Below are 17,373 nucleotides of genomic sequence, written 5' to 3'. Positions count from 1 at the left end.
AGTTTGCGGTTGAGAGACCACTTCCCCCATGAGTTTACGGTCGTAAACTCATGGGAATAGTGATTCTGTGTGTTTAAAGGTCTCTTGCATCACTAGGAAGGGTTCTAAGGTCAAAACAAAGGTCTTGAGAAGTGATTAGGGTTCAAAAGGGTACTCCCTTGGAGTTTGCGGTCCTTGGACCACTCCTTGGGAGTTTACGGTCGTAAACACTAGTGTTTATGGTCGTGAACCCATGAGCACATTATTTCCTTCGTGTTTTGTGGTCCTAAGCTCATTCATACAAGTTTCTAGTCCATTAAACATGCTAAGGAAGGAGTTAGGGACACCAAAACACCCTTTATGGTGTTTACGGTTTTGGTGTTTACGGTTCATGAATGTTCATGGACTGTAAACTCATGTTTACTCCCATAAAGACACGATTTTGGGTTTCTAATTTCATGCATGCAAGTTTCTAAGTCATAGATAAGCATTAGAAGGGTTTTGGAGGGGTTTTGGGGCATCAAAACCCCCTTATGGGAGTTTACGGTTTTGGGAGGTGTTCCCCAACCGTAAACACGAGTTTTTGAGGTATTTTGATGATTCAACCCTGAATTTGCATGGATACCAAGCTAAACAACGAGCTAGGAAGGATTACTTACGATTTTGGAGCTTGAATGAGGTGTTTCTTGACCACAATCCAACTTGTAGAGAGAGAGTAGAGAGAGAAAGCTTTAGGAGTGGGAAAATGGCTCATATGAAGGCCACTCAACCCTTATATAGGGTTTGAGTAGGCGGCCAGGTGGGGATCCACCCAATAACGACGTTAAACGGAGTTTATGGTCATACCCAATTAAATGGTCATAAACTAAAAACTTTTCCAAATGAATTCGAGGGCGTTTCACGTGTTTTTATTTCATTTTGACACTTATGAAAATAAAAATAAAAACATTAATTGATTTGCCTAGCCCAAAAGTTAACGGAAAATTTCAATAAAAATAAATTTTATTAACAGAAATGGGTTACAGGGACGGAATAAATTTCAGGCTGTCACAACGACCTAAACAAGAATCGAAGATCTCGTCAATAGTAATACAACGGTAAAAAGACTGACGAAAACGGACGTCGGATGAAGAAGTTATGGATTTTTAACGGACTTTTCCAGTCCTGGACTGTTAAAAATATATTATTAAAAATAAATTCAAAATTAGCCGATGAGGTCTAAACGAGAGTTGTAGAGTATATTCTCACCTTCACGTGCATATATAGAACGTCGAAAACAGAGCTCGTACGCAAAAGTTACGGATTTTACAAGTTCGAGGCACAACTTCTGAGGCTGGTCCGAAGGGAACGCACCGCGCTCCCTAAGGGAACGCCCCGCGTTCGTACTCGCAGACTTGTCCCTTCGCCATCCCATCTGAGGTTCGTAAGCGATGACGTATTTCAACTTCGGAGCACGTTGCGTTTAGGGGAACGCCCTGCGTACCCAGCAAGAACGCCCCGCGTTCGCACCATGTCCAGCCCCTATATAAAGGGTGCGAGGGTTACGGATCTTGGTTGCAAATTTACTACATTCTCTCCCAAATTTCTCACTTCTAGCCTCTCGAGGCTATCCCGACATTCTGGTTTCATATCCAATCCCTGAAGGAAGTTCTACGCTCCCGAGGGTCTCGAGAATTCCCGAGAATCCCAAGAAATCAGCTTTTCTAGTCGAAGTTCTGCTCAATTTTTAGTCTCAACTTCTTCAAGCCACCACTTCAACCATGTGAGTTCATACCCCTATCACTACATTTTTAAATACCATTTTAAATGCTTTAAGGGGTGAATACAAGTAAACACACGGCTAAAACCGTGTGAAACGTCAATCTTGGATATACTTTTGATACTGTTGTTTTAACTATCTTATGAAGTTATCATCATGCAAAATATCTCATAACACAACTTTACTCTCTTGGGATAAACAACATGCTTTATAAATGAAATAGGTTTAGTTTTTAAGTTTGCATATTATAGAGTAAACATTTCAACTACAACATTGTCTTTTCACAAATACATATCAATCTCTATTATGCCTTTGTTAATATTGTTGAAAAGGATAATCATTTCAGAAACAAATGCATTCATTTAATACGGGACTTAATTGAGAATTTGTGAGTCATTCATCTTCAATATACCTTTTAAGGTACCGTTAGAAGTCCTGTTTATAACCAGAATCTCCCGTCCGGAGAACGTGACAAGTGTGTATAGATCTATACGGGACTAATAATCTCGCACCCTGACTGTTAGCTACAGTCCCCGGGGTGACAAGTGTCATCTCATTTCGACGCCCGAAGAACGTCGCTACACGCAAATTATGATAGTACGGTTATAAAAACTCACCGGATAGACAATTATTATGGTATTACGTTTTCACGGGAAAAGTAACAAATACAGTTCTTTTCACATTCAAATACAAATCTTCTTATAGTTTTGTTTTATAATAAGACTATACATCATTCTTTTGAGCATGTCATAGTTGCTTATAGGTTACGGTCTTGGTCATTTGAGACTGCATTTCACTTTTAGGAAAATATAGGATTTTCCTGGTTCAAATACATACAATTTATACAACAATCATTCATACTCATTTCATACACTCATAAGAAAATATCGGATTTTCTGGAAAATAAACGTGAACTTTTGAATGGCATACATTTTCCCAAAACACTACTTATAAACTCACCAACTTTATCGTTGACACTTTTTCTTTGAAATAACTTGTATTATCAGGAAAACGCTAAATCATGTAGCAACTACTTTTAAAGACAAATGTGCTGGCGTTAGTAACATATTTTGGATCACCATATTGTATTTGATATTCAAACATATAACACATACAGTCTTGTAAACTTTTCCAATATATTTATATTATGGTGGTGTGTACTTTCTTTACTATTCAATTGTTATGATATTGTACATGACGTCCTCTGCCCCCGAATGTTTCTGCCGTTCAGGTTTGGGGTGTGACAAAATTCGAGCGAGAGAGAGGGGGGGGGGAGAGAGAGAGAGAGAGAGGGAGGGAGAGAGAAAGAAAGAGAGAAAGAAAGAAAGAAAGAAAGAAAGAAAGAGTGATAGAGAGAGAGAGGGAGGGAAATAAAGAGAGTGAGCGACAGAGGGAGAGGGGGGAGAGGGGGAGAGAAAGAATGTGTATGTGTGTGTATCTCTAGAAGGCGTGGGGAAGTGACTAGGTTCATATCTTCTTCATGCGAGCTCTGTTTTTGACTTTATTTATATCTACGCATATCTATTGACGAGTACTACAACTTTCATTTAGACTCCATTGGCTAATTCTCAATCTTTTTTTAAAGTTATATTTTGAACATACTTAGACCATTAAAATCAGTATAAAGATCATAACTCTTTTATACGACATCCATTCTCGACTGTCATTATATCAACGGATATTGACGAGATCTTCAACTTTTTTTTAGATTGTTATGGCTAACAATCGACCAATTTGAATTTCGATTTTTGTGCTAGTACAACTGCGTTGAAACTTCGAAAAATTATAACTTCCTCATATGAACTCATATTTAGACGTTCTCTATATGCATTCTCTCAGTTTTAAGATTACTACAATCTTCGTTTAGATTGCTTATGCTAGTAATCAACCTATCTAAAATTCACTTTTGATGATGCGCATAATCATATCGGTTTAATCACGAAACTTTGAAAAAACTTTTTTTTCTGGTACTGAAAATAATTTTAATACATATTAGAATATTATTTTGTTTTGTGTTTTATCTTTTGATTGTATTTTTCTTGTAGCGGAAATAATATGTATATATATATATATATATATATATATATATATATATATATATATAGAGAGAGAGAGGTGAGTTCAATTGAGAAAATAAAAAAGGTTGAGAATGGGGAAATCATTCTCAGCCACTCATTTAATCTAAGCATAAAAAACACGGTGGCAAACTTGTAAATATCATAATAACCTTCAATCTCAAATACGTAACTATAGAGAATTCGATAACTGTTTGTTCATCATCAAAATTTTTCCTCCAACCTTCAATAATCATCCAGATTTCTTCAACTAAACCGGAATTTCTTCGCTGTTCATGAAATTGGAATCGGAGTTCTGGACTCGCAGTCACAGTCGACATTGAGGGACTTGGAATCGGTACTCACAGGTTCCATTCGGATTTTCGGAAATCAAAATCAAATTGAGAAATCAATCAGAGATATGATGTCGCATCTGAAGTCGAAATTGGAAGTATATGATGATTTGAAATTGATAACTTGATGTTTTTAACATTTTTAAAATAGTTAACTAGTTTGCACTCCAACTGTTTGATGAAACGCATAAACTAAATTACCACGTTATATTCACATATGAATATGTTTTTTCTCACCTGAATCAGTATATGATTATTAAACACAAAACAAATATGCAAGTCTGTATGTTATTCATATGTGAATAACATATAAAAATTATATATATTTGTCAAAATACCTTCAATATTCATAAGTGAATATACCTTGTAATATTCATATGTGAATATATTGTGTAATATTCATAAGTGAATATACCATCTAATATTCACAAGTGAATATGCTCTGTAATATTCACATGTGATATACCATGTAATACTATGTAATATTCACATATGAAATATCATTTAATACTCATAAGTGAATATACCATCTAATATTCACAAGTGAATATACTATGTTAATATTCACAAGTGAATTCGTCGTCCAATATTAAAATATGAATATACTATCTTTATTATATGTTATATTCATATATGAATGATACTTAAATTGTAAAAAAAAAATCATACTTTTTATTAGTAAGTGAATAACGAATGTACTATAATAAAACCTGATGCATTGTTATTCATTTATGAATAACGATAGCTGAAAATATAAAAAAAAAAAAATTATTTTATCTTAAAACTATATCAATATGGATGTCTATTTGTAGAGAATAAAAAATCATGAATTTTGGTATATTTAAAATCATTTTTGATAAAAATAGCTTATAAAAATTAAAAAAAACGAAAAAAAAACTATGTTTTTGTATATATTAAGGTAATGATTAGCATGGTTTAAGGAAATATGTTATGTTGGAAAACACATGTGCATTCGTTTCTCATTTCCGCCGGTACGTTGGAGGTTTTTGCGGCAAAAATAAATGATTGGCTGAGAATGATTCCCTCATTCTCAATCTTTTTTTTTCTCAATTGAACCATCCCCTATATATATATATATATATATATATATATATATATATATATATATATATATATATATATATATATATATATATATATATATATAAACTTGTTTTCCTTTTTGTTTTCTCATTTCCTAGGTTTGAAGTTATTAGATTTTTCATCTGGAATTTTTTATATTTATTTTTCATCTAGTTTCGATTTGGGATTTCTATAAAGAATGTAGTTGAAGCCCCACATTCTATCGGTTTTGAAGATTTAGTGAAACCCATGTTAGGTCAAAGAAATTTAGAGAAACAAGGGCCAATATCAACTCTTAGGTAATGTTTTTAAATTGTTTTTAATTTTATCACATAAATAATTAGATAATCCTGCTTGTTTCATAATGCCCCAAAATTAACATAATGTTTATTTTGAAAGAAAAATACTATTAAGATCTAATGTAGGAAAATGGGATTTTATTTATTTCATTATATATTTATTCATAATAATAGCAATTACACATTTCCATCACAACATTTGTATCTTTTTTTTTTCTGAAGCCGAAAAATATATTAAAAACTGACACCCGCCTAACAAGAAACTAGACGGGGCAGAGAGAAAGACAAAACATAAAAGATATGAAAAACAAGTTACAGAGGACAACATTTGAATCTTATCCCACATAGTAGTTGACAGCCAGCAGGATCCTTGTCGCATAAAGTCATGTCAGAGCAACAACACCACTTTAGATTTGGATCCAATCTACAAAACACGCTCACCGGCTTGCATTCACTTTTCTCAACATTTTTTATGTCATTCGTTGGAATTTTACTACCTATAGAACCAAATTTGATATTATTAAATATAAAATCAATTAAAATCTAAAAGATGAAACATGTAACAACAAAAATAATAAGCACTAGGAACTTACATTGACGAGAAACAATCAATACTAAAAAGCAGAAACAAAAGAAGATCGTATACGATTCAAATGGTCTAGTCATTTTGTTGCTTTTTCCCTTAAGACAAATTTTACTAACTTGACATACACAGGGTATTTAATGAAATACAAGTCTAATAAAGCTTGTATTTATATGTAAACATAGATGACTGAAACAATTGGTTCTTTTCTAAATATAATTATAAAAAGTAGTTTAGTAAAACGTATAGGTAAGCGAAACAATTGGTTCTTTTTTTAGTTTTAAATATGAAAAATTGTATAGCAAAATCTAACAAATAATTTTTTTAATTTATGTTGCATATGAGTGTATGTAAATGTATTCAAGTACCTAACTTCTCCACATAAATTTATAGTAATTTTCATGTGTAAGTGTTGTAATTTTTCATTGACGAATTATTAAAAAACTAAGCATGTGGAATTTAAAATTGACTCGACTTTAACTTCATAAGTGAATGCATATTAATGTTTATGTGCAAATGGTGTATTTCTTTTTTATAATGTGAGATTTTTCACCTACCAAATTTGTATATTAGATGTTTCACCAACTATTACTATAACATTGTTTACCCTTTCACGACGAGACCTCATCGCACCCTTCCACTCCCACTTTTAAAATCTTGTCGTTAATATATATATATATATATATATATATATATATATATATATATATATATATATATATATATATATATATATATATATAGTCAATATCAAATAAGAAGGAAAATTTTGATAGAAAGGTAAGAATTTTTTTTTATATATTTTTTAGTGAACAAACAAAATGAATCATATAAAAATTAAGATACGTCACAAGAAAAAATTCATAAAAAAAACATTTTCATAATTTATTTTTAAGTAAATTAAAAAAAAATCACTTTTATAATCACTTTTATGACAATTTTACCAGAACTCAAACATTCCATCTCTTTATACTTCTTTCAATCCATTTTTATTTATATTAATCTTGTTTTTTATAAATAAAATAAATTTCTTATATATTTATTTAAAATTAATATTAAAAAAATAAAGGAACTAAGCGGTGAGCATTTTCCAAGTAAAATATGAAGTGAGTCGAGGAAATTAGGAGTGACGTTGTGCTGTTGTGCTAATGTGACATAAAAAAGTACGACATTTGAAAAATTCATATACTTTCACACTCGATAGCGTTAGGCCAAATGCCGCTATATGAACACCATATAACATTGAATTATAAATCTAAATCTATTGGTCGGAAATATCGTCTACCTATATTTTAAAACTTAGCCCACCAAACACACAAACATTATATATATATATATATATATATATATATATATATATATATATATATATATATATATATATATATATATATATATATATATATGGCTAGGTTATTTTGTTTTTTACATTTATTGTGTGCTAGAGTGCACCAATAGAAATTTAGTAAATTAAATAGTTATAGATATTAAATAATTTCCATAATTATATATATATATTAAATGATATTCATAATTATAATTCTCTTTTTATGGAAACTAATTAAATCCGTCGTTAATGCCAGCAATAACATTCTTTCAGAATGAATTTGCATCTAGGTTTTTATATATAAGTTCGTATTTTGTTTCAAAACTCAATTATTTAAAATACAATAAAGTTGTATGGAATATGAAGAACGAGAGTCTATTCTACTAGAATACACTCTCATTCTGCTGCAATACACTCTCATTCATCTAGATATATGAATTTATTCGGAAAGAATATTATTGTTGACATTAATGACGAATTTAATTAGTTTCCATATAAATGAATTATAAGTATCGATAGCATTTAATATACATATAATTAATACTAAATTCATATTGGTACATTCTAGCACACAATAGATGTGAAAAACATTATATATATATATATATATATATATATATATATATATATATATATATATATATATATATATATATATATAGTACTTGACTACATGTATTTATAATATCATATAAATGTTGTATTCATAACAATTTGATGACCGACAAACCTAATTTCAAATAATCTTCACAACAAAATCATGAAAATGTTATGATTCAGTATTAGGCGAACTCAATTGATATGTTCTAAACGTTTAAGCATCTTTTTGTATGAAGGGATATATATATATATATATATATATATATATATATATATATATATATATATATATTCTTTTATATATATATATATATATATATATATATATATATCTTTTATATATATATATATATATATATATATATATATATATATATATATATATATGGCTAGGTTATTTTGTTTTTTACATTTATTGTGTGCTAGAGTGCACCAATAGAAATTTAGTAAATTAAATAATTATAGATATTAAATAATTTCCATAATTATATGTATATTAAATGATATTCATAATTATAATTCTCTTTTTATGGAAACTAATTAAATCCGTCGTTAATGCCAGCAATAACATTCTTTCATAATGAATTTGCATCTAGGTTTTTATATATAAGTTCGTACTTGTTTCAAGACTCAATTACTTAAAATACAATAAAGTTGTATGAAATATGAAGAACGAGAGTCTATTCTACTAGAATACACTCTCATTCTGCTGCAATACACTCTCATTCATCTAGATATATGAATTTATTCTGAAAGAATATTATTGTTGACATTAATGACGAATTTAATTAGTTTCCATATAAATGAGTTATAAATATGGATAGCATTTAATATACATATAATTAATACTAAATTTATATTGGTACATTTTAGCACACAATAGATGTGAAAACCATTTATATATATATATATATATATATATATATATATATATATATATATATATATATATATATATATATATATAGTACTTGACTACATGTATTTATAATATCATATAAATGTTGTATTCATAACAATTTGATGACCGACAAACCTAATTTCAAATAATCTTAACAACAAAATCATGAAAATGTTATGATTCAGTATTAGGCGAAATCAATTGATATGTTCTAAACGTTTAAGCATCTTTTTGTATGAAGGGATATATATATATATATATATATATATATATATATATATATATATATATATATATATATATATATATATATATATAGATAGATAGATAGATAGGGCTATGTTATTTTGTTTCTTATATTTATTGTGTGCTAGAATGCACCAATAGGAATTTAGTAAATTAAATAATTATTTAATTAAATAAATATAGATATTAAATGATTTGCATAATTATATGTATATTAATTGATATTCATAATTATAATTCTCTTTTTATGAAAACTAATTAAATCCGTCATTAATGTCAGCAATAACATTCTTTCAGAATGTATTCGCATCTAGGGTTTTATATTTGAGTTCGTATTTTGTTTCAGGACTAATTCACTTAAAATACAATAAAGTTGCATAGAATATGAACAACGAGAGTGTATTCTGCTATAATACACTCTCATTCTGCTGTAATACACTCCCATTCTTCTACATATGAATTCATTCTGAAAGAATATTATTGTTGGTATTAATGACGAATTTAATTAGTTTCCATAAAAATGAGTTATAAGTATGGATATCATTTAATATACATATAATTATTACTAAATTCTCAGTGGTGCATTCTAGTACACAATAGATGTGAGAAACATTTGAACCTACCTCTCTCTCTCTCTATATATATATATATATATATATATATATATATATATATATATATATATATATATATATATATATATATATATATATATATAAGACCTTTTTATTCTTGTTCCTCCAAAATCACATTTGCACGGTCCCAAGATTGACACGTAACCTGCCAAAACGACGCCATTTACATCATTATCCATTCATACCGCCTCAATTTCTTATGGGATCTGCTGCCCTCACGGCTTTAAAACGCGTTGTGACAAGGAAGGTATCCACACCCTTTTATAAGGAAATGTTTCGTTCTCCTTCCAAGGCGATGTGGGATCAGATCTAACCCACTTTCACCCCCCCCCCCATTATAGGGTTCGACGTCCCCGTCGAACACATCGACCCGTGCCCTCGCTCTGATACCATTTCTAACATCCCCCTCTGGCACGTATCACAATATTGTCCGCTTTGGGCCACTCGGCACAAGGACTTCCCAGGGGGTCACCCATCCTGGTACTACTCCCACCCGAGCACGCTTAACTGTAGAGTTCTTATGGGATCTGCTGCCCTCATGGTTTTTAAACGTGTTGTGTTACGGAAGGTATCCACACCCCTTTATAAGGAAATGTTTCCTTCTCCTTCCCAGCCGATGTGGGATCAGATCTAACCCACTTTCGAAAGTGGGTTAGATCTGATCCCACATCGGCTGGGAAGGAGAACTAAGCATTCCTTATATGGGGTGTGGATACCTTCCCTATCACAACACGTTTTAAAGCCGTGAGGGCAACAGATCCCATAAGAACTCTGTAGTTAAGCGTGCTCGGGCGGGAGTAGTACCAAGATGGGGTGACCCCCTGGGAAGTTCGTGCCGAGTGGCCCAAAGCGGAAAATATTGTGATACGTGTCAGAGGGGGATGTTACAAATGGTATCAAAGCCAGGGCACGGGTCGATGTGTTCGACGGGGACGTCGAACCCTATAATGGGGGTGAAAGTGGGTTAGATCTGACGCCACATCGGCTGGTTAGGAGAACTAAGCATTCCTTATATGGGGTGTGGATACCTTCCCTATCACAACACGTTTTAAAGCCGTGAGGGCAGCAGATCCCATAAGAACTCTGTAGTTAAGCGTGCTCGGGAGGGAGTAGTACCAGGATGGGTGACCCCCTAGGAAGTCCTCGTGCCGAGTGGCCCAAAGCGGACAATATTGTGATACGTGCCAGAGGGGGATGTTACACTCGTTCATACTTGTATGCCCTCTATAATCGGCACACTTGTTAATAATGGTATGTGTGAATCATATCTTCTTTCATTCCCCTACTTAAAAAAAAATTTAATCGATCAGATTTATGCCCTCCTTCCCCCCTTATCCTTTGTTTTTACACAAACGTACACATAATATTCTGGTTATGATTTTTGCCCATGCTTGTTGTCGATCAAAATGAAACACATATTTCACGTTCATCGTTGCACTGATTATTAAAAGGTTCAAATCTATTGGAAATTGTCCTTTTTTCTCCAAACTTGCAAATTCAATTTGAGTTTAGAGGTTCCAATTCAGGAATTTAACGTTGTTGCATGTTCTAATTTCAATATCGTTTTTCCAAATACATTCTATTCAATTCTAAGATTGATTCAGATTGCAATTAAAGAAAACAAACTACGATTTTGTTTGAGTTTTCTGTTGTGTTGATGAGCGTTAAAGAACCCCCCTCCCCCCCCCCCTTAAATCTGGTCCACGGTCTTCTAGTTTTTCCTCCTCGTGATTGCACACCAAATCCACTACCACGAGGAGCCGACATCATTTCTGTGACATCCCCAAAAATCACGGCCAGAAAAGACCGGTTTCATTTATGCTTTTAAAATAATTTCAGAGTAAATCCATTGATTTAAAAGGGTTGTGGAATTTGTCCCCAAAACAATACATGATAAAATAAGGTTTATCAAAGCGTTTTTTAAAGAAATGTATTTTCATTATATATCAAAACTCGGGATGTCATGTTCCGATACAGACACAAAAGCATAAACAACAAAACATAGACCTTACACAATTACATATAACTACTGGTCTATAAACAAAATATCTTCGCAAGTTCAACAACTTATGCTCTCGCGCCACTACGTGTAATACAACGAAAATGAGTGGGTCAGGCTTGGGAGCCTGGTGAGCATATAGGGTTTTCAACCCACAATAAATAATTATATTTAATATTCACCAACCAACAATAACCCGATTCCCCATTCCCGTTATCCTCACTTTACGCCCTATGACAACAACTATTACAAGGGACCTAGTCTAGGAATTTTCATTGGGACGGACACTACTGCAAAGGGGATTCCTCAGCAATGAATGTCCTAAGGCAACCATGAGGGGGATAGAATACAACAAATGAACACCCAAGTTCACTACACCTACAGGTTATGAGTCTGCCAGTGTTCCACTGAACTGTCTAGAAAAAGTCCGTGGTCGTCATCCATATTCTGCTAGACGACTAGATCACAATCACATCGAGGCCTCTCATCATTTTTATTTCACCAAACATCACTATCTACCCATGTTCTACCCAACATATTTGTAGATAAAATACACATGTTTATATATACAGCTTGAAACCTGTTTAACATAATCATTCAATATTCATACCGCATAACAGATAGTATATAATCACATAGCACGTATTTAATAGAGTATAATTCATATATGTGTATTATCAGAAAGCAACTACACACTTACTCATATCATATAACTAATACATTCATCAATACTTGTATTAAAATCGTGTATGTGAAAGGGACTATACACTCACATGATCAGAAGATGATCGGACAGCACCACGGCTCTAAGAGTAGTATTCTTCGGTGAAACCGGGAGGCTTTCTTGAAAATCGGGCTTCTCGCGGGCAGAGTTTCGGCTCGGAAACTTTACTTCTCGGGATCCTCAGGGCTTCGGGACTTGCTTCGGGTCTCAAGAATGATACCGGGGCTTCGGGGTATAAGTTGCACGCAAAACGAGGCAATAACGAGTGAGAAAGGCAACCAGAAACGGTTAGCTTTGTGATCTATTTATAGTGTTGAAGTCTGCCGCGAACGCAGGGCGTTCCCTTCGAACGCGATGCGTAGGAGTGGGGTTCCGATCCTATCCCTTATCTGTTGAGTCAGCATCGACTTGGCCAATCCGGAGCCAAGCACTGAATGCGGGGCGTTCCCCAATTGAACGCGGGGTGTTCCCACTTTGGGATGTGTGCCTCGAACTTCAGAAATTCATAACTTTCGCATACAATCTCCATTTTCGACGTTCTTTTTATCCACGCATATGTGAGACTAAGCTCTACAACTTTCATTTAGACTCGTCGGCTAATTTTGAATTTATTTTTATTATATTATTTTTAGTTGGTCGGGACAGAAAAACTTCGTTCGAAATTCATAACTCCTTCATCTGAACTCCGTTTTCGTCTGTCTTTTTACCATTGCACTACTAATAACGAGATCTTCGATTCTCGTTTAGATTGTTTCGGCTAGAAAACACTCGATCTCATATTCGAACTTCGGGTTGCATACTGCTAAGCTGAAACTTAGAAAAATCATAACTTCCTCATACGAAGTCAGATTTGGACGTTCTTTTTATGCACGCTTTCGATTTAATGTATTCTATGACTTTCGTTTAGATCACTAAGGCTAAAGCTGGCAAAAATTGACCCAACCCACTAATCCAACCCGAACCCAACCTAAAATTAGCAGGTTGGATTGAGATTTTCAACCCATTTATGCTAAATGGGACAACCCGTCTAACTCATTTAAATAAATAGGTTGGGTCGGGTAAAAACTATCAACCCCATTTTCAACCCACCAACCTATTAACTTTAATTTATATTAAATTTAATAATTATTAAAATATGATCATGTATTAAACTACGTATTAGTTTATAAATTACAATGTTTGTATTATTATTTATGTTTTAAAAAAATAGAATCCTAATTTCTACCTTTTTGCTTGGCACCGACAACACTAACCACTCTAAAAAATCTCTTAGAAATTACATATATTTAATGTTAATTTAATAATTTCTTTGTATATGTGAATTGTGATTGTGCTTTTGTCATACATTGAAATTTTATTTAAGTCTGTAACTAATTTAAGTGGTGTAATCTTTAGTTAATTTATTTATTCTTTTTATTTTAAATGGGTCAACCCAAATTTAACCAATTTATTTAATTGGTTGGTTTGGGAATCACATAAACGGGTCAACCCGGTGACAACCCATTTATCTGAAAGGTTGGGTTGGGTTGGAAATATCAACCCATTTAAATAAACAGGTTGGGTTGGCTTGAAATTTTCAACCCAATTAATAAATGGGTTGAACCCGAACCCAACCCAGGTCGACCCATTGCCACCTCTAACTAAGGCTAAATATCACTCTATCGTAAATTCACATTTAACGTCATCCAGTGTCGTGCCGGTGTTGTCGTGAAACTTCGACATGTCATAACTTCTTCGTTATAACTCGGATTTCGACATTCTTTATATATTCAGAAACCTTGTCAAGACCACTACAACTTCCTTCATAGATATTGGGTTTATCTAACATTTTATTTTATCGCTTATTTTTATCCTTAATTCATTTAAGTCACACAATTAAGCATAAAACACATACTCAAATAATACATTTATTATTAGTTCAAAACATGATACAAAGGTTAACCTAGACTATTACATCAACATTTATGCTTAGCCTAGAAACACGGGCGTTACAATTTCCTGGAAGCATCATCTCCAATGGATGAATCCTTGTTGATTATCTTGGTAATTCACTAATATTGTTCAATTGCAAGTTGAGACTAGACAAGGATTGGAGTTCGATTAATTTGAGAGTTTTATTTGATTGGTAACTGGTAAATCGTATACCATTAAGATTGAAGGATATAAAAGGGGCACTATTTTATCAAAAAGACCCAACTGATTGCAATATTTTTTCTTTTTGTTGTCAAGGGTATAAAAGGTGCATTTGAGATTCCTTTGAAACAAAAACATATGAGAAATTACATTTCAAGGTTTGTTAAAGTCTTCATGAATTTTCATTTTGTTTGGGTTATTTTAAAGACTACTCACTTTTGACAGCACTTAAAAAGGACAAGAAGTAATCCTATATGGTTCTTCGTTTGCATTTTTTTGATGAAAACTAGAAGCGCCACGAGCAAAAAATGTTGTCAGCTTGGAGCCATCAAAACTTATGCTATGGTTTCGCCATCTCTATTCCCTATCAGTAATCATGAAAGTTGATACTTTGATTATTTTCAAATATTCCATATTAGTTTTTACTTGAAGAACCAATTTGTTATATCAGAATCCAAGATTCAGATACATTCTTTTAACATTAATACAATCAAGTTCACCAACTTTTCATCAAACAGCCAATTTGTTAATTCCTTTTTACCATGCAGTTGTTTGAAATAATTATTATTTATATCTATTTTCCTCAAATAGATTGACCAGTTTGTTGGTTTATTTATATGTCTAATTTATCTATATACAAACCATTTATGAGGTAATATACTCTGATAGGTCAAATTCTTCATTTGGTCTTTAATCTTGAATTCATATCTCTTAACCACAGTTTTGATTTTGGGAATATAAGAATGAAAATAAACCATGATTTCTATGATTGTTTTAAGCTCCTTAACTATTATGAGACAACACTTAAAGAAGCACAAGTAGAGATGATATATGATAAATTTTCACAATGCCAACGACCTTCGTGTTAGGGATCTTCTCAAATTTCATATTAACCCAGGCCCAATATGCGTAGAGAGTGTGGTCTAATATTGGTGTAGATCATTAATGCAATTTTTCTTCATTACAAATAGGTGATTTTCTTATGTATTGTATCATAGGACACTAAGTTCAATGAAGTAGGGAAGAAGTATCACCAGAGAAACCGAAAAGAAATAGGTGGAACTTTCCAGTATGATGTCACTTTGAATCATATATTAAAGTGGATGAAAGTGGTGAAGTTGAATCTATTCGAGGAGGATCATATTGCGTCATTGGCAAAAAGTTCTTAAAACCCTGCACTTGGTAAAGGACCTTGGACCAAAGAGGTGTATTTGGTCTATTTTATGTACTTCATTATAAATTCAGAAAGTTATTGTTTCGGTTGTTTTATTATTTTATGATTTAGTACTTAAGTTCACTTTTAAATTTGCATTCATGAGGAAAATCATAATAAGGAGTTGGTTGAAAGCATGACCTGAAGAAATAGTCATTGCAGATGCCAAATAACGGTTAAACACCAAAAATGTGTTGGCTTAAAAGGTAAAAATAAGACCTACAAATACTTTTTTTCCAAATGATGATAGAAAAACAAACAGATAAATATATATACTAGAAAAGTTTGAGGCCCGTGGTAAGCACGACCCACGGAGGGTCATCTAAGTATATCTTTTACAGTTATTTAAAGTATATTGTGATAATAACCAAAGAAGTAAAAGTACAATGGTATAATTTGGTGGATTTTAATTTACAATTCATGAATTAATAAGAAAAAAAGATGAAAATATATTGGTATGGTCAGCAAGTAGATGAAAGTACATTACCCTACATTTGGTCATTGTGTTTTGGTACATTTAAATTATAAGGATTATATAAATCAATCCCATATACACAACTAATCACCAACAATAGGATGCTTCACATATATAATACAAATCAATGAAAATTTTGGTCACCAATAGTTGAAGTCGATGTATCTATCTCATATACAAAAGCAACCACTAACAGTCTATCCAAAAAGCTTGATGATTGGCCAAGTCAATGAATTTATAAATCGGAATGTTAAAAAATTGCACTTTGTATTTTTTTGGTGTGCATGAAAAGGCAACATACTTTTATTTTATTTTTTTGTCATCGCATAATAGGAAAGGGCAATTTACTTTCATTTTATTAACCACAAAATAGTAGGAAGACGATTCACACAATGAGAAAATCTGGGAAAAACATCGGATCATAATATTAGCATTGTTCTCTGCAACATGTGAGTTATACAGTCATCCACAACTATAATAAAAAAACTGTCAAATGGTGAATATGAATAATTCGCAAATTTTACCTGTTGAACACATAGCTATGATGAAGCCTTCCAATGGTTGGTTTGGTTTGATTAGTTTTACTGCTATCAATCAGTTGGGCTCAAACTTGATATCACTCCACTTCTAAATGTTATTCTGACATTTATTGGCATAAACCACCGATAAAAATAACAACACCACATTAAATATTTATACCAAACACTTTTTTAATTTATTGACATTTTAAAAAACTAATAAGTTAATATGTCATCTTAAAAAGCACTCCCAAACACCCCCTAAAGATTAACACCGAAATGATGTCTTGAATAGAATTTGCAAACAATAAACACAATTCACACTTATTTTTCTAATTCATTTGTTAGTTTCCACCTAAATTCAAATTCATTTCTAAAAAATATTAGGTAGAATGATTTAACCATAGCATTGGATTCTTGGATGGGGTTTAACATGTATGTTTGATGATGAAAAAAAATCACCTTGTTAAGTGAGTTATGTGTGGCATTGGG

The sequence above is a fragment of the Lactuca serriola genome, chromosome 8, assembly GCF_051521515.1.
Source record: "Lactuca serriola cultivar US96UC23 chromosome 8, Lser_US96UC23_V15, whole genome shotgun sequence".
NCBI lineage: Eukaryota > Viridiplantae > Streptophyta > Magnoliopsida > Asterales > Asteraceae > Lactuca > Lactuca serriola.
Note: the sequence above shows the minus strand (reverse complement) of the source record.